At 42.6% G+C, this 19,378-nt stretch overlaps 1 protein-coding gene across 1 annotated transcript in view; it reads right to left on the bottom strand.

Annotated features, from left to right (window-relative positions):
* LOC126259867 (spondin-2-like) overlaps positions 1–19,378 on the bottom strand; it is a 614,486-nt gene that overhangs the window by 532,550 nt on the left and 62,558 nt on the right. The gene's annotated exons all lie outside the window — the stretch shown is intronic.

The following is a 19,378-nucleotide window of genomic DNA, read 5'->3' as shown; positions in this document are numbered from 1 at the left end:
GAGATGAAAAATTGTAGGAACACATGAAGATTAGAGTACGAGAGAAGCTGGTTATAGTATTAATACGCATGTAAAGAACTAATGGTTACCTCAAAACTGAAACATTCATGACTGAATCAGTCTAGTCAAAAGAGTTATGACCACAAGGAAGAGGAACACGAACAAAGATTAGTGTTTGACATTCCCAAATGACGAGATCATTACAGATGGAACACCAGTTCGGGTCGGACGAGAATGGAGAAGTAAAAGAAAGGACCGCCTTTAAAGAACCCATAGAGGGTTTACCTGAAGTGATTAAGAAAAACCTAAACATGCGTGGCCGGAAGAAGACTTCGGCCCTGACTCTCCCAAAGGCGACTCCAATGGCTTTGTCGATGATATACTAAATAGGAAAGGTGCATGAAGGCATGAATCGATACTTCTAAAGAGCTCGCTCTTTACCAACTCCACATGTATAGTCCCCTTTTCTTGTCTCAAATTTTACTTTCTAATCGTAACGGAACAGTAGCTGCATCTATGTTGACCGTCTGGTACACCTTAGTATCAGAAACAGACGTGCATATTGAATCGGTAGTACCTTGTGTCTAGCCTACCTGTTTATTTTTTTCCTTATTCATTTTGCATCTCCCACAGTGATTTCCTGGTCCACCACTCCCTATCCTATCTATCCATCTCTCTCTCTCTCTCTCTCTCTCTCTCTCTCTTACTCTATATGCCTCTCATACACTCACTCATTCACTGACTCACTCTCCCTCTCACATCCCCCTCCCTCCTCTCTCTCTCTCTCTCTCTCTCTCTCTCTCTCTCTCTCTCTCTCTCTCACTCACTCACTTTCTCTCGCTCTCCCTCCCCTTGTGTGTGTGTGTGTGTGTGTGTGTGTGTGTGTGAAATACTAAACCCTAGTTCACTTCAGGTACCGACCAAGGTGACGAAAGGGAGGGGGATGTGAGAGGGAGAGTGAGACAGTGAATGAGTGAGTGTATGAGAGGCAGATAGAGTAAGAGAGAGAGAGAGAGAGAGAGAGAGAGAGAGAGAGAGAGAGAGATGGATAGATAGGATAGGGAGTGGTGGACCAGGAAATCACTGTGGGAGATGCAAAATGAATAAGGAAAAAAATAAACAGGTAGGCTAGACACAAGGTACTACCGATTCAATATGCACGTCTGCTTCTGATACTAAGGTGTACCAGACGGTCAACATAGATGCAGCTACTGTTCCGTTACGATTAGAAAGTAAAATTTGGGACAAGAAAAGGGGACTATACATGTGGAGTTGGTAAAGAGCGAGCTCTTTAGAAGTATCGATTCATGCCTTCATGCACCTTTCCTATTTAGTATATCATCGACAAGACTGTGATGGAGTAATTCAGGATAGTTTCAGAAGATCTGAGCATAGCCGGCTATAACAGCTTTCAAATATTAATGACAAGATACTTTAAAGAGTTATAAGCATCGCTCTGTATACGTAAAAAAAAACGAAAATGTTTCCTTTGACCTTGAAGAGCGTTTTCAGTGGTTTAAAGTGGGAATAAGCTATTTTCATGCAGATACAATGTCGTAGGAAGCTGCTGATGGGATAGTATCTGCCGCCTCATAGGCGTCTAATCCATTAGAGAGTGATAGGCTTATGCGCGGAATAGAAATTCCCCTCAGCATATAACTGTCATTTTCAACTTTATGCCCAACAAAAAAAGTAAATCATCCAGAAGACATGGTCGGGTTTTCACGTAAATTTGTACACATGCACGCCATAGGCGGATATTTAAATGGTTGGAGACGCCTTCCTCTGTGACTGGTAAAACGGCCACCAGTGAGTGTTAGCGTGGTGCAAGTTTGGTGTTGTTTCCAGACCTAGAAGACAGGGCACGAACACTCTGAAGAACACGGAGTTGACGCTTACTTGAGTCAGACAACGATATCAGCATCTGCAAGAGTTCGACAGAGGATTCATTATGAGTCTCCAATTGGCCGGATGGTCGAATCGGGCAATTTTCACGTTTGTGGGACATTCAGTTATAGCAGTTGCCTGATGTTGTACTGTATGAGAACGTGAGGCATAGTCGCCGTCATGGTTCTAGTCGACCACGAGTGACTACAACATGGGAGGATCGTCGTTTTGCGTGCAAAGCACATCGCAGCCCTTTCACATCAGCGCCTGCCATCTGAGGACAAGTAATGGATTACCTGCAACATTATGCGTCGTCCCACAGCACTGGTTGGAGACCAGCAGCAGACAGACTAAGGAATCAACGTTCCATGCATACGCTGGCAGTAACAGCACAACACAAACGGCTGCGGTTGGAGTGTTGCCGCGACTGGGGGCACGGTTCAAAATGGTTCGAATGGCTCTGAGCACTATGGGACTTAATAGCTGAGGTCATCAGTCCCCTAGAACTTAGAACTACTTAAACCTAACTAACCTAAGGACATCACACACATCCATGTCCGAGGCAGGATTCGAACCTGCGACCGTAGCGGTCGCGCGGTTCCATACTGAAGCGCCTAGAACAGCTCCGCCACACCGCCCGCTGGGGGCACGGTCTGCTGATGAATGGCGTCGCACTGTGTACAGTAGGAGTGTTGATATTTTTAAATAATATAGGGAATCCTATATATAGACATTTAAGACAATATGATCATCGGGTCTCCATATACAGAAAAAAACTAGTATTGGTGGTAAAAATAGCGACGTACCTGTCTGTAAGAATGTCGTCTATATTTATTTATTATTAGATATTCTGTAAATAAAAAAGTTAGCAGCCTGCCTATCCGCCTTACAGCAAGAATTTAAAGGAAAATGGTGCACATTCACTCTTAGTGATAATCACTTTGTTAACAATGGTAGCTGAATGTAAGTGACACAATAAAAGTTGTCTGATAGGTCCATCATTCGGTTTCGTCTTATATCAGATTTTTCCGGAACACTTCATGTCGACTTCCCTGTTCTTTTTTTTTTCATTTCTGCAAACCCCAGCCATCTAGCAGTTGTATCGTCAAAATTGCGTGGTGAAGCTAAAGTTGCAGTTTCTGATGGTAGCGCGGAGCGCCGATTAGGTCAGCATTTCCCATCACACTTCTCCGCCCACAGCGATGACCAATCTTGTCATTTAGATTTTTGTTTCATCATTTTCAGCAGCTGTTTTTGAAGAATGTCATTGTGAAGATATAGCACGCTAATTGTGTTAAAAATTTTTAAATCAACTGATGTGCTGTTTCGTCACACAGGAAATCTTGTTATTCCATTCACACCGCCAGCCTCCCTCCCCCCCCCCCCCTTCCAACTGTAACCGGAGTTTTTCTCCTGTGCCACATACATTTGCTTCACACAGTCAAAGATTGGACGTGATGAAAGTTCAGGAAGTAGTAAGACTCCTTCACACAGTGAAAGTAAAATTATGTCCTATCACAGTTTCAAAAGAACAACTTCAAATATTTTCCGAAAATTATGAAAAAATATAATATAAAATCAGAGTATCGTCAATCGATATTGCCGTTTTGATTTCGATATGTCGGGGGTTGAAGTATCGCCGATATATACGAGGGCTGTCCAGAAAGTAAGTTCCGATCGGTCGCGAAATGGACACCACATTGAAAACCGGATGAAGCTTTGCACAGATGTGTTGGGTAGTGTCTCTAGTATGACCATCGATGGCATCAAGGCGCTCTTTTCAGTTGTGAGAGCACTGTGAGAGAGTAAAGGTGCCTAGAACAACGATGTCTCCCGCCAACTAGGAGGGCCCGCTGAGAGGCTTCCCCTTAATGAATGCAGCCCACCTAAAACAACTCCACGCACTTCCTTCTTCATAGCAATTCTCAGCCGCACTCTGCAGGGGCAGTGAAGACGCCTTTTCGATGGGAAGTGTTCGATCACCCACATCACAGTCATAATTGGCTCGTCCTGAGTATCATATCTGTTGATATGAAACGCTGGATACGAAGACAACACTTCGACGAGGCTGCGCGTGCGCGATATAGACCAGCACAGGCGGCTGCCTGGTGTTGTAAATTTGGTATAACGCGGCGACTATGTAGAGAAGTATCTGGAAAGTGTAGCTAACTCTTGCAAATAAAATGTTTCTTATTTTCACTGTGGTTCCCATTTAGCGACCGATCGGAACTTACATTCTGGACAACCCTCGTATATATGAAATCTTGTGGAGGAAACATCAATATATCGATATTTTATCAACAGCTGTAGAGTTCGGCGAGTATGGTGCCGACCTGGAAAGAGGTCCCATACTTCCAAAAGTTTTTGTTGTATTGTGTAGAGAGTCATCTGGTATGACTTCAGGTCATGGCTGCTGGTCACTGAGGTCATAAAGTACGTAGGACATCTTGTGCCCTCAGGTGTCAACCCTCATGCCACACCATCGTGGTGTCATTCCTCAGCAAGACAATGCTGGTCCACACATCGTACGTTCTCTATGAACTATCTGAACTGTTGAGGTTCTCCTATGGCCAGCGAGATCCCTAGGTCTGTCCCACATAGTAAATGTGTGCGACAGGCCCATACATCAACCCCATCCAAGTGCCAGTATCCAGGATATCAAATACCAGTTGCACAGATGTGGACCATATTGCCTCAGGAGGGCTTTATGACACCCTTTCCAATCGAATCTCTGCATATATCCAGACTACATCTGGTGCAACGTCACACCGATAAATGGACTCATATCGCTAAGCTCTTTGTGAATTTGAGTCGATATTGTACTCACTAAAATAGCATCACATACCCTGTCAAATCGTGGTGTTTGATTTCATTTTATCCTTCGCTTCTGGATGCTTCACCTTTTCCTGTCAGACAGTATTGAACATGCAGAAAGTAATAATGCACGCTGGAAACTTCCTCAGAACTCATCACACTATACAGTAACACACTTGGCACAATAAACTAAACATAGAAGGAAGATAGAGGCCATAAAGCTACGCTAAGACTTAAGGCAGTGACTGGGTCCCTACATTATCGCCACACTCAGCTACCTAGTAAAAGGACTCATTGCCAGGAATACAGCAGCTGTCTGAAACAGTAACTTCGCTAGCACGCATATGTTGATCTGCGGTTGCACTTGATTCACAGACTGGAGGGAAGCGCTCTTAAGCTTACTGGCGGCTTGCAGTTCTACACCACGGATGTCACATGTTGGTAGCCTCGGGAGTGCACACATTGAGTGTAAGCATACGAAGGAGAGGAGCCTTCCTCTGCACCGCCAGGAAAAACGCAGTGATAGTAGAGGTAGTAGCTGAAGATAGGCTGCGCGGCTTGGTAGAGATAAGCAGGCGGGGAGATTGCGGGACGTGGAGCACAAGAACTGCAATTAAGGTGCGCATACGGAGATAAGACGCCCGTTACCTGCTAAACGTATGGGACATTTTACTACAGGTCAGTGGCCGCAAGTATCGTGCATACACAAAATGCAGAGATAACTGAGGAGGACAGCTTTCGAGTGTGTGTGTGCGTGTGTGTGTGCGTGTGTGTGTGCGTGTGTGTGTGCGTGCGTGTGTGCGTGCGTGCGTGCGTGCGTGTGTGCGTGCGTGCGTGCGTGCGTGCGTGCGTGTGTGCGTGTGTGTGTGCGTGTGTGTGTGCGTGTGTGTGTGCGTGCGTGTGTGCGTGCGTGTGTGCGTGCGTGTGTGCGTGCGTGTGTGTGTGTGTGTGCGTGTGTGAAGCAACGGGCATCTTTGATCGTTCAGTATTTCAATGTAGTTATTTATAGGATCCACATGATCTAGGTCGAGCGGTACTGAAATACACGTCCGAACTTCCAGGTTTCGATTTACCGTGGTTTTCCTACATTGCTTGGGGTGAGTTTAAGTCCTATATTCCTCCCTGACCTTGTCCTATCCTACATTTTGCGACGAGTCTAATGAACTCGCTGTCGATGGGATGTTAAGTACATCGGAGAAGATTGCAGCGCCGTTATGGTGGTTTATTTACATGGTGACATAATTGCACTGTATCGCAGGGCTCCAACAATGCCTCTTGAACAGCACAAAGTTTTGTTAGTTTCTTATATCCTTCACGTTCAGTACTAGGAAAGTTATTGGTTGCTTTTCGTCTCTCTTTTCTCTTATGACATAAACTTTTGTCTGCTGCAATAAGAAGCATTTCTCTATCTATTATAGGTGCTTTTTCAGTACATCGCCTATGCCTGGTCCTTTTCATAACTCATATTAAGGTTTACATGACTCATTAATTCCCAAGAAATTTGTTTCATTCGTCTCAAAAGGATTCTCTGTGCTGTTTTGAAAATGACGCACTCTTACGTCAGCGAGTGGGGAGATCATTAGAATTATATGCGTACTTTGTTTTAATTATCTAATTAATTTTATTTTCTTTGTATCATTCACTCCAGGTTGACATAATTGTTTCACATCTATTTGACTGTAGCGTACGATGATACTTGAGCACTGCTGTTAGTACAAATATTTAAGTTAGATGTATGTTTGATATCTGTCGACCTTTGTTTTAACAAAACCGTGAGGCCACCACTAAATGGCGAATCATTCACAACTACGGCGACTTCTCGGAATGGTATCTCCGAAATAAATTTTTTCACGGGGCAAACTGTAGCCCTAGCGTTCTCAATCGTATGTAATCTGCTAGTTCCTCGTCCGTTACATATTCCTAAATTTCTTTGAGTGACGATGTGAGGTGTGTGTAATCTAGATAACTTCTCTACTTCATTATTTCCATTAATATTTTCTTACACAGAGACACACACACACACACACACACACACACACACACACACACACACACTGGTAGGCCAAACCATTATGACATCCTGGTTAATAGCTTGTTTGTCCATCTTTGAAACGAACCACATCACTGATACTGTGAATTAGGAATCCGACAGTTTGGTGGTAGGTTTGTGGAGGTATGTGGCATTACATGTCTAAGCACAGATTATGTATTTCGCATAAATAACGGGCCGTTTATTTGTGTACCCGGTGTTGGCACCCGATAGCGACCAAAATGGGTTCCATAGGATTTACATCAAGCGAATTTGGTCGTCGAGACATCAACGTGAGTGCACTATAATGCTCCTTAAAGCACTGTAGCACGGTTCGAGACACGGACAATTATACTGCTGAAAGATGACATCGTCGTAGGGGAAGACACGAAACATGAAGGGATGCTGGCGGTTCGCTGCTGACAGAGTGTCTTCAATTACTACCACAGCTCCACTACAAGCACAGGAGAATTTCTCCAGTAGCATAATATTTACTGCTCCCACCAGCCAGCGTCCATGGCGCGCTGCACGTTTCGAGCCGCCGTTCACCTCGATGACGGCGTATGTGGAGACGACCATCGACCTAGTGTAGCAAAAATGTTATTAACAGGAAGAGCCGACACGTTTCCATCGATCGACAGTCGAATCCCGACGGACCCGTGCCCACTGCAATCGTAATTGAAGATGTCGTGGGGTCAACATGTGAACTAATGGGGTGGTCTGCTGCTGAGCTCCATGTTCAAGAATGTACGATGAACGGCGTGTTCCGAAACACTTGCGCTTGCACCAGCATTGTGCTCGTTCCGCAAAGATTTCACAGATCAACAAGTATCTTACTTTACAGAGCAGACAGGCCTTCGAACCCCACGTTCTGTGAAGAGTTGTGGACTTTCACGCAAATATAAAGGATCCTAACACATACTTTGTTAGAAGAATCAATAACACCTATTTCCGAGAGGTATTACCCGCAACTCTTTAATGCAGTTAGTAACTCCACTGTTTCGTTGCTAGTGCTTTATACCTGCTTCTGTATGTTTTAGGGTGAAGGTTTCCACTGAAACTCCTTATTAAATATGAAAAATGGAAACATTTTCTGGTCTCTGATTATTCACATACACACCGCTCTCGCACGCACTCGCGGTGGTCTCCTTTGGCAGTGAAGTGTCTGCTTGTTGGCAATATTTCATTGTTACGATGTATTATCCCTTTGTCATACTTTAATCAGAGATAGTTTCTCACTGGAAATGTAAACATGGCTCTTCATCGACCTCCGTAAACACATAATTAGGGCTAGCGTGTTCTGCTCCTATACCAGAACCGACGTTGCTGAGGCATAAATTGCCGACTGCAGTCTCGCGAACAGAACGTACATTATTAATCAAATAATCTTGCCTCTAAGTAACGAGTAGAAAACGAAGAGCGAGTTTCCCACTCTGCTTTGTTCAGAAAGTCAGAGAATAAATAAGTCTTAGTTTTTGAAAGTGAAAAGAACTGTAACGAGAGAAAGACAGCTGCCAGGAAGATTCTCACATAATACGCGAATTCTTGATTTGGACTGCGCAGTACTCTAGTTATTTAGGAGAATTTAACACAAATTGCAATACGAAGATGACCGTAGGAATTTGTGACACATATTGCGCCGAACAGTGTGCACCAAATCTGTGGGAAGATGCTGTTCAAGAGATATTTTCTCTTGTTATACTTATCCAAGTTGCATTGAACTAGTTGAGATATACGACTGTATTACCAAACTGATAAACTAGCCCTCTTTCAGCTCCACTTACATTTACTTTATTACAATTTACTGATACGAAGAGTTTCGGCAACATGCTGCCATCATCTTGAAGAACTTTTGCTGTGTCTACCAGTGAGGCTATGTTCCGAAATACTTTTCGATGACTATGTATTTAAGACCTATACTAATAAATTATTACAAAGTAATTAATTTTCGGTAATTGGGCTGGTTAATTAGTACTAGAGCTCACGTCCTTTGGTTGTATTCGCTCTTAAAAATGACCACGTGTCCACAACCAACACGACCCTAGTTTTATTCATTATACCAACTCTTAATGACTGAGGTAATGTCGAAAAGAGTTCAAGTTTGATGGCACTTTGAAATTTACTGTCAAACTAGAGACCTGGCCAGGCTTCGCATATCTAGCAATAATTAGCTACGGCCGCACAACTTGCCTGGCATTGTTGTTGTTGTGGTCTTCAGTCCAGAGACTGGTTTGATGCAGCTCTCCATGCTACTGTATCCTGTGCAAGCTTCTTCATCTCCCAGTACCTACTGCAACCTATAGCCTTCCGAATCTGTTTAGTGTTTTCATCTCTTCGTCTCCCTCTACGATTTTTACCCTCCACGCTGCACTCCAGTACTAAATTGGTGATCCCTTGATGCCTCAGAACATGTCCTACCAATCGATCCCTTCTTCTAGTCAAGTTGTGCCACAAATTTCTCTTCTTCTCAATTCTATTCATCACGTCCTCACTACTTATGTGATCTACCCATCTGATCTTCAGCATTCTTCTGTAGCACCACATTTCGAAAGCTTCTATTCTGTTCTTGTCCAAACTATTTATCGTCCACGTTTCACTTCCATACATGGTTACACTCCATACAAATACTTTTAGAAACGACTTCCTGACACTTAGATCTATACTCGTTGTTAACAAATTTCTCTTCTTCAGAAACGCTTTCTTGACATTGCCAGTATCAACTCTTCTCTACTTCGACCATCGTCAGTTATTTTGCTTCCCAAAAAGCAAAACTCCTTCACTACTTTAAGTGTCTCTTTTCCTAATCTAATTCCGGGAGCACCACCCGATTTAATTCGACTACATTCCATTATCCTCGTTTTGCTTTTGTTGATGTTCATCTTATATCCTCCTTTCAAGACACTGTCCATTCCGTTCAGGTGCTCTTCCAGGTCCCTTGCTGTCTCTGACAGAATTACAATGTCATCGCCGAACCTCAAAGTTTTTATTTCTTCTCCATGGATTTTAATTCCTACTCCGAAGTTTTCTTTTGTTTCCTTTTGTTTCATTTGCCTGGCATGGCGGTAATAAATTATATACACTATCTTCCTCATGAATCAGTCTGCATATTCCTGAAAACCGTATCAGAATCCTTGCAGTACCTCCTAAGACTATCCTTCACATGCAGACAGAAAAACGCAGTGAGGGATTTTAATTTTTAATTATTATCAGTATCAGTCGCTATGATTTTGACTCTCACACGCACATTGTTGAAATCATGTTTCTACCTTTCATACAAATAGGCCCGTTACCAGCGATAGTTCTTCCAGTTGTCTATAATAATCAACTCAAGATAACATTCTGTTTAAATTACTCTTTATATCGTATAATTTGTTCCCTGTTAAGTATATCTGTTATATCTACTTCCACGTCATCAACGCGACAACACACTTCGTCTCCATACTCCGTATCCTAAGAAGACAAACAGTGCACTGTTCACTGAAACAATGAGTGTTGCCAAGTTTCCAAAACTAAATGAGCTAAATGTCTACGCGAAAACAGCCAGTAAAAAAACTGAAATAAAACAAAGTGTATTATTCTGCAAATTTATTTTTGCAGTACTTATACTGACTGACTTACACTGTGTAAGGTAGGTAAGTGGAGGAGGAACTTATACGCAAATCCGGTAAGGTACATAGCGTAAGATAACAACAGATTTTACACAAGGACAAGTCAAAATGTAATCAACATTGACATTTTTAATCAAATTCTTGAAGAATAGTTTATTAGATTTGCTCATATCAGGTATGTATTTCATTTTAAAACAACTTCAGGATTTCGCGTATGTCTTATATTTGAAACAAGGTAACGACGTTTCATTTTGAAGGCTTTAATAGCCGGAGAGACAAGCACGAAAGAATAAAAATTTAGAAGTGTATCTTGTGCATACCACTAGAGAAATGATTTCTGGATTCACTTCTACTTCTAATGCAAGTATAACAATCTGAAATTTTATTTCTGTAATATGAATGTAAAATGCCGGTCCACTTTTTAAAACCTCGATATTTTCACGCAATAACGAATTTAAATAAATATATTTATGTGAATTTCTTTCACAATTTCTGCGTTGTAATATTACATTACTTCTTACACTTAGCAAACTACTACATAGAGTAAAAGTTCGCTATTCTTCTCCTCACTTTAGTGGCTGGTACATTGTTTACTGCAGTTGTGAAGCGGATGACTTCTGATTCATCCTGCGTAAATCAGAGGCTGCTTTGGTTAGAACAACTTTTTTCATCATTGTGAAGCTGTGATAGTATACCGGGCTGCAACAGCAGTTGCAGTAAGGCTCACAGTTGCTTATTTTTCGTAGTTATGGTTCTGGTCTTTTGTATGTGTATGCTGACGAGCCTATAACACACACAATTACGACTTAAGTTTGTTTTAGTGTGCCTTTTAATTCAATCTAATAATACCGAAACGATTTGAAATATTTGTTCAAAGCAAACAATTTTCCTTTAGCCAACATGGATTTTAATGCTTTCCTGCTGTGAAGGGAAAAAAGCTATAAATTACGCCAAATGATTGTGGGGAAAACAATACTTCCGGACCCCAACTAAATCACTCATTTGCCAGCTAAATTGTATTGAAAAGAACCCAGAGTTACCTCTAAAAGACACCTGGAAATAATGCTCATCGTCGGTAGCAGCCGTACTACAGATCAATGAGAAGCAAATCGAAGAGAAATGGTACACTGCTCAGGTTAAGTTGACTGGTGCGATTATATGCAACATTTTGGATCATAACCTCACTGGTACACCGAGAAAAAAATCTTTCCTAACTTAAGGGAAATTTTTAATTTAGAATTGTATGAACAACAAAAAGGCACCTGTGACGGCAGCAAGCTGCCGCATTCCATCGTGCAAATAAATATCGGAAAATAATCGTGGCTGACGCTGGAAAAGCGTCATTTTACAAATATTTGTCTCTGGCTCATCTTTTATCCAAAAGTAATTTGTCTTCGGATCACAAAATCGTATCGACTAACATATTTCCTATTAATTCTTTAGAGGAAAAACGGTAGATATCTCAATATATCACTTAATAACGATACAAATCAAAAGTTCATTTTCATGATATTTTTGTAGTGCTTTATCCATCTTTCTCCGACACAGTTTAGTGGCCGAAAGGTATCAGTGGCATTACAAACACAGCACTCACTACCTCTCTACAACAAGTGTTTCGGAAGGAATCAATCATAAGTTATTTCAAAAACCACTAGTGAGTAGGAAGGCCGCGGTGGTCTCGCGGTTCTAGGCGCGAAGTCCGGAGCCGTGCGACTGCTACGGTCGCAGGTTCGAATCCTGCCTCGGGCATGGATGTGTATGATGTCCTTAGGTTAGTCAGGTTTAAGTAGTTCTAAGTTCTAGGGGACATAACCACAGCAGTTGAGTCCCATAGTGCTCAGAGCCATTTGAGCCACTAGTGAGTAGACTGAAGCGTTCCTCGCAAGCAGAACGCATCATTTCTTTCTTCAGGGAAGAAATTCTTCAGACCAAAAACTAGAATTCCAAAGGGACGAGAGTGTACCCAGGACCTGAGCTCCTATTAGTATCACAGTGATTGACGAAATAGTGTTGAGATTTCAGAACAAACAGGTCTAGGTACCCAGAATGAATTGTCACTCTACAACAGACTTTGGGGTTCGAGTCCCCTGTCTGGCACACAGTTTTAATCCTGCTTCAGGTACGATTGATAGTATAAAATGTACATTACATGTTCTAGATTTCTTGAAGCTCTCAAACTAATACTGATTTCATAGGTCTGTCTCTTTGGCAGGGGAGGATACGAGTTCGCTTTGAGATTTTTTTTCATATAGGTAGGAGCGGCACCCCACCCTCCCCTCCCACCCCCATCCCCGCTGGATACGCGCTTGTAAGGCAATGTTGTAGGACCGTTAGTGTTCAGAACATCCACAAATGACTCAGTGGATAACATCTGATGTTGCAGAGACTCCTTGCTGCTGCTGCTATACACAGAGACGTTGCGACGCTAGAAAATTGTTGACAACACAAAGGAATTAAAGACTTTAGTTGCAAGTGGGCACTGATTTACATATATGCGGCAAATTGAAACTTTGTGCCAGGTCTCCTGCTTACTAGGCAGATGCGCTGACCACTACGACATTCGCACACATCGCCACAGCGCGTACTACCCTAGCAACCTCCTGTCAGACCCAGCTTATACCATACGTTAGCGATGTAGTGCCCCTACTCATTAGCCTCGTTACTCGTGGCATCTCGCCGATTTCCGGAAGATTTCGTGCGTGGCGTGCTTCTGCACTGAAAGGATCTTTGGCTGTCATTGCCTTAATTGTATCACCAGTTATCAAATGGTTCAAATGGCTCTGAGCACTATGGGACTTAACATCTGATGTCATCAGTCCCCTAGAACTTAGAACTACTTAAACCTAACTAACCTAAGGACAGCACACACATCCATACCCGAGGCAGGATTCGAACCTGCGACCGTAGCGGTCGCGCGGGTCCAGACTGAAGCGCCTAGAACCGCTCGGCCACACCGACCGGCCCATCAGTTATCACGCATATAAAATGCGGTAAAATCTCCGCAACATTTATGCTTCGTGCAGGGATTGGCAGTTGATCCTCAACAAAAACAGATGTACTGAGCATAAACAGACCGTAACTGTATGAATCCACGATTGATGAACAGTGACAAGAAGTAGTCGGTTCAGTAACAGTTTCGAAGTATGCGTATAGGGTGATTTAAAGTAAAGTGCTCACATAAAATTAACTGTAGATTAGGAAGATGCCAGACTGAGTTTGACTGGAAGAATTCTCAAGAAGTGTAGTCCATCCTCGAACGATGTATCTCACAAAACCCTCCTTCCACTGAAACTTGAATATTGCCTCTTAATCTGCGACTCTTACCGAGTAGCATTGGTTGACGAATTAGAGAAGCTCGAAAGAAGAGCAATGCGTTTCGTCACGGTTTCATCTGGTAAGTGCGAAACCGTCACAGAGATGTTCATCAAACTCAGGTGGCAGACGCCTAAAGAGGGGCGCTGTGTATCACGTAGTCGTTTACCGTTGAAAATTCGAGAGTGTGCATTCCTAGAAAAGTAGAGTAACGTAGTGAGTCTTCTTATACACTTCCCACGAAAAGCCATGAAGGTAAAATTACAGAGATTCAGCGTTACACGAAGGGTTATCTATAATCGTTCTGTCCGCTCGCCATTCGGTACTGGAACAAGAATAAGGGGGAAACGACAGCCGTCTCGGAAGTACTCTCCACTACACTCCTTATGATGGCTTGAGGAGTGTGGATGTAGTTGTAGATGTAGACTCTTTCTAAAACCACGCCCACATTCACTTAGTGTGAAACATAGCTGACAGTGGATACTGATCTCTCAGAGACGGCGCCCATACGTTGAATGCGGCGTGGAATAGGCCGCAGGCGGAGGGGAAAGGACAACAGTAACGCTGACAATAGCCTTGCCGCCGTGGCTATTGCCGCCATCCGAGTGGAGCCGCAGCTGGACATCGCTGATTGGGTCCTATTCAAGCATTTACTGCAAGCCATATCGATTGGACGTTGCAGAAACTTCACACTGTTATAGCGGGCGCTGCTGGAGGTGCAAGGGGAACGTTCTAGTTGTAAAAGGCGTAATATTTTATGGTACTGAAAGAAAACCAGTTTTCACCTTCTGACGGTGAAAACTGTGCCTATGACTCTATAAACACTGCGTTCTAACTTTTATTACACGCTGTTTTCATATGAATTTTCTTATGATACTTCCATCGCGTCGGAATCGGCAATAACGTGAAAGATAAATCATGAGACTGTAACAAGGTTTATTACGATTCCAGTACAGTAACTACTGCGTACTCCTCCTTTTACATACCTCATGAAATGTGAATCAGTAACAGTATTATTCACTGTCCGAGAAAAAACCGCAGCTGACAATAAAACAATGTCAATCATTAATCAATTTTTGACAAATACAATTAACAAAGCTAAAGTGAAATAACAATAGCTTTCGAAATTAAAACAGGCGTGAAGCAGGAGGATGGACTATCGCCATAATTATTTCTCTGTGTTTTGGAGAAATTAGTACCAGAATGGAGAAAAAGAGTACAAGAAGAGGAAATGAATAATGTGAAACTTTGAAGAAGGAAAGAGAAACTTGGAACCTAATGATTAGCTTCTGTTAAATATTTAGCGAACTTGGCAAAGAACCTACAAGATGCAACGAAACAGATAAACGTTCTCCAAAAGGTAGCAGACTTTCGTTTTAAAAAACGGTATTGCAAGGTGTACCAAAATATACGGAAAAAAATATGGAAAAATAAAGAAAGTTTCAGCATATAAATACTTGGGAGGATAAACCCAGCCAATCAAATCCTGTGGAAAAAGCAAGTAACATAAATAGAGGCAGAAAAATGGAAATGGCATTCCACTTAAAAAATAACATGTATAACAAGAAATCAACACAAAATTGAGGCATTAGAATGTGGTAATTAAAACCGTGTGTCTCTAAGCCTAAGAATGATTCGCCATAAACACTGTCAAACAATTAAATAATTTGTAGAAGAAGGAAAGAGAATAATTCCAAAAATTGAAAGCCAGAGTATGAAAATGGGTTTTGGAAATTGATAACTGTCAAGTAAGTGTATGAAAAACTAAGAATATAATAGATACAAAGAGAACGCGGAGTATTACTTTTGTGGTGCTTGAAAAGAATGAATAAGAGGAGATGGCGAAAAGATATTCAATTTCTTTGACCAAAATAAAAAAAATGGAAATATCATGGTTTGTAGAAGTTAAGAAAGATGTGCAGAACAGACAGAGACACAGACATACATGGAGGGAAAAGGAAGACAATACAAAAGACGAGATGAGGGATATGAACAGAAGAAAGAAGACCGATTATTGAGTGTTGCTCATCACTTTTGGATCCTTACCATGTGTGAATAATAGTAAAGCTAGAAAAATTCAACGAAGAGCAGTTCGTTTCGTGGCAGGACCGTTTACTTGACGCGAGAACGTTAGAGAAATGCTCAACAAACGCCACTAGCAGACGCTGCAAGAGGGGCGTTGTACATCAGGGACTGGTTTACAATTGAAATCCACAGAGCCAGCGTTCGGGAAAAGTCAGAAACATTACTTTCTCCCACAAACGTCTCACGGGATGGCCACAAAAAGAAATTCGGGAAATTAGAGCTGACAATCATTCTTCCCAAGCACCGTTCGCAAATGGAGCAGGGAAGGGGGAGAGCTAATGGTACAAGAAGTTCCCACCGCCACACAATATGAGGTGACTTGTGGGCTGTTGATATAAAGGTCATAAATCAGTTGTTCCAAGTGATCCTGAGTTGGCCCAATTGAGATAAAAGACCGCTACGGTCGCAGGTTCGAATCCTGCCTCGAGCATGAATGTGTGTGATGTCCTTAGGTTAGTTAGGTTTAAGTAGTTCTAAGTTCTAGGGGACTGATGACCTCAGATGTTAAGTCCCATAGTGCTCAGAGCCATTTGAACATTTTTTTTGAGATAAAAATAATAACTAAAGCTCGCTTGATCTACTCTCAGTGACATGAAAAATTCTTCTTAGTGCATCTCAGAAGTTTCTGTAAAGAGAATTCAACTTTGTTGAGACTTGTTATATAACCACGGGGGCCTTAGTGACCTGTTTATTCGTGGAGTATTCTGAGGAAAATGAGTAGGGATCTGGTAGCTTAAGGCCCACGGTGCTTTGGAAATACGTTGACCAAACGTTTGTAGTTTGGCCCAATGGTGGAGATAAAATACAATAATTTTTAAACAATCTGAATTTCATCCGTGGACAAATCCAGTTTTCATTGGAAATTGAAAATGAGGGATGCTTTCGTTCGGCGCAAAGATGATAGCACCTTGGGACATGCAATACATCGGAAACCGAAGCACGGAGATTTATATTTACGTGCAAATATCTTCCACCATCTCTCGCAGACGATGAGTGTTTTCAGAATTTTGATTCAGAGAGCACCCATCATTATTGACGAGGCCAGTCTTCAGAACAAACTTCTACATTTAAAGAGAGTTTATGAAAGTAATGGGTATTCTCTACAGCAGATCGTATGGCGCTACTAGTGGAACCGAAGACGACCATAAGCCGTGTAGAAGAAGACACAGAAAGATTTAAATCCATGGCTTCCCAGCCATATGCAGGAAGGCTGTCGTCAAGAACAAAAGGGATTCTCAGCAAGAACAATGAAAAGGTGATTTTTCGTCCTCCGCCGTAGGCAGCAGCACTCTTGAATTCCGTTAAAGGTGATTTGATGCTCCTGAATGCTGGGTTTTACAAGATGGCCTGCAACGCCGCTTTTCGTATATCGGACAGACGACGAGCAAAGTCCATGAAAGATGTATGGAACACCCGGGTCTTATAGCCCAATAAATCGGCTATATCAAGGACTGTGTTGATAGTGGTCTCTCTATGTTGTACGAAAACGTCGAAACTTTAGCGTCTACTACATTTTTTGGGACAGGATGGTGAAAAGTCAGTTTAAATTCGCTTGGCGACGAACTTAATTAGTAGAGATAGCGACTTCAGCTTGGATATCTCGGAATCCGACGCTTTCTGTTAATAAATTTGTAGAGACGAAGCCACAGTTCAGCTAAGAATGATATCCGAGCGTGGATCAACTATGCAGCCACAGATCATCATTTTCTTTGGGCCTTTGCCACACTTCAACGCGGGGTCGGCCTTGTTACTATAGATTTAGCGATGTTAGGATAGGAGGCTGTCACCAGGAATCCGACGCTTTCTGTTAATAAATTTGTAGAGACGAAGCCACAGTTCAGCTAAGAATGATATCCGAGCGTGGATCAACTATGCAGCCACAGATCATAATTTTCTTTGGGCCTTTGCCACACTTCAACGCGGGGTCGGCCTTGTTACTATAGATTTAGCGATGTTAGGATAGGAGGCTGTCGCCAACCTGTACCCCTCAGGACGGAATTACTGTACCCCAGCTGTCTGTATCTAGTGTAAACTATGAAATAGTGCGAACGTTTTCAAATGTCTGCGAGACGTGGGGACCAGCTCGGTACTCACCTAGGGGAATGTGGAAAACTGCCTAAAAACCACATCCAGGCTGGCCAGCACACCGGCCCTCGTTGTTAATCCGATTCGTGGCCGGCGCACCTACCGAAGTCCAGGAAGCAGCTCCTTAGCGCTCTCGGTTAACCTGGCAGTTTACGCGGCTACAGACCTAATTCATATATCTTGAAGCTTTTGACCGTCGATCAACATCTCTGGATCTTGTGTTTCTGTGGCCGCATGCGCAGTGGCGCGATCCGTGAGTTTAAAAAGACAGAACAAGTGCTGGAGCGTCGGTCTTTCGGCTCACTCTGAAGACGGCTGAAAGATATACAGCTGAAACATCAGAAGAAGAATCGGAACCTATGCATCTGCACACTCCAGATTTAATAGATAAGTTCTTCTGAGATTACATCAGTCCTTTACTTATCGATAATAGTGATGCAAACTACCAACTCCTGTGAAAAACCTTTGTTACTCATGGACTGTGCGGCTGGTCCTGGCGGAGGTTCGAGTCCTCCCTCGGGCATGGGTGTGTGTGTTTGTCCTTAGCATATTGTAGGTTAAGTAGTGTGTAAGCTTAGGGACTGATGACCTTAGCAGTCCCATAGTATTTCACACACATTTGAACCTTTGTTACTGAATCTCATTTATCACTGTCTTACCCATAAAGTAATGACAGTATCTGTGTAAATACATACATCTCGTGCGATGAATACTGGGTTCAGTCCGACTACGTATAACGCGAAAAGGGCAGAATCAAAGTCAGAAATTGACACACAAAGTTTAAACACTGTTCAGAAGATCTAGCGTGTCAATAACAAAATACTGCAGCGCATCTGATTCGTGCGCAATTACAAATATCTGGAAAAAACATTGGTGTCGGATCCGAGAAACACATCTGACTTCTGATACTCGGAAATGGTAGCAATAGTAAATGTTTTTTAGAGCAGCTGATGGTGAATAGGTGATTTTCGATATGTATTTGCAAGCTGTTGGTCATCCTCTACTGAAGAGAAATCGTATTTATTTTTATTTACATGGAACTTTTTAAAAAAATTTAGAACTGGTTTGATCACTAGTTTCGGAAAGCTTCTTTCCGTTTTCCAATTTGTACCTCGCAACCTTTTGGGGCATGGCACATGCATATAAATTCTCTCACACTCGCAAACTGGGATTCTCTTATCGTCGTTTTCCTAACTGTCAGCCATCCTCAAGAAATTCGCGTGACTCCACATAAAATCCAGAAAGAAAATGTAGGAGATAACGAGACACCGAAGTCCTGACGAGGAGGAACTGCAGATCTGAATGCACACGGTGGCCGGCCGCGGTGGTCTCGCGGCTCATGGCGCGCAGTCCGGAACCGTGCGACTGCTACGGTCGCAGGTTCGAATCCTGCCTCGGGCATGGATGTGTGTGATGTCCTTAGGTTAGTTAGGTTTAAGTAGTTCTAAGTTCTAGGGGACTGATGACCACAGCAGTTGAGTCCCATAGTGCTCAGAGCCATTTTTGCCATTTGCACACGGTGTGCTAGTAGGCAAAGAGCGCACGTGGAACTGCTTGT

Source organism: Schistocerca nitens, chromosome 5 (assembly GCF_023898315.1).
Source record: "Schistocerca nitens isolate TAMUIC-IGC-003100 chromosome 5, iqSchNite1.1, whole genome shotgun sequence".
Lineage (NCBI taxonomy): Eukaryota > Metazoa > Arthropoda > Insecta > Orthoptera > Acrididae > Schistocerca > Schistocerca nitens.
The sequence above is the reverse complement of the archived record's forward strand: the minus strand, read 5'-3'. Positions and strand labels throughout refer to the sequence as shown.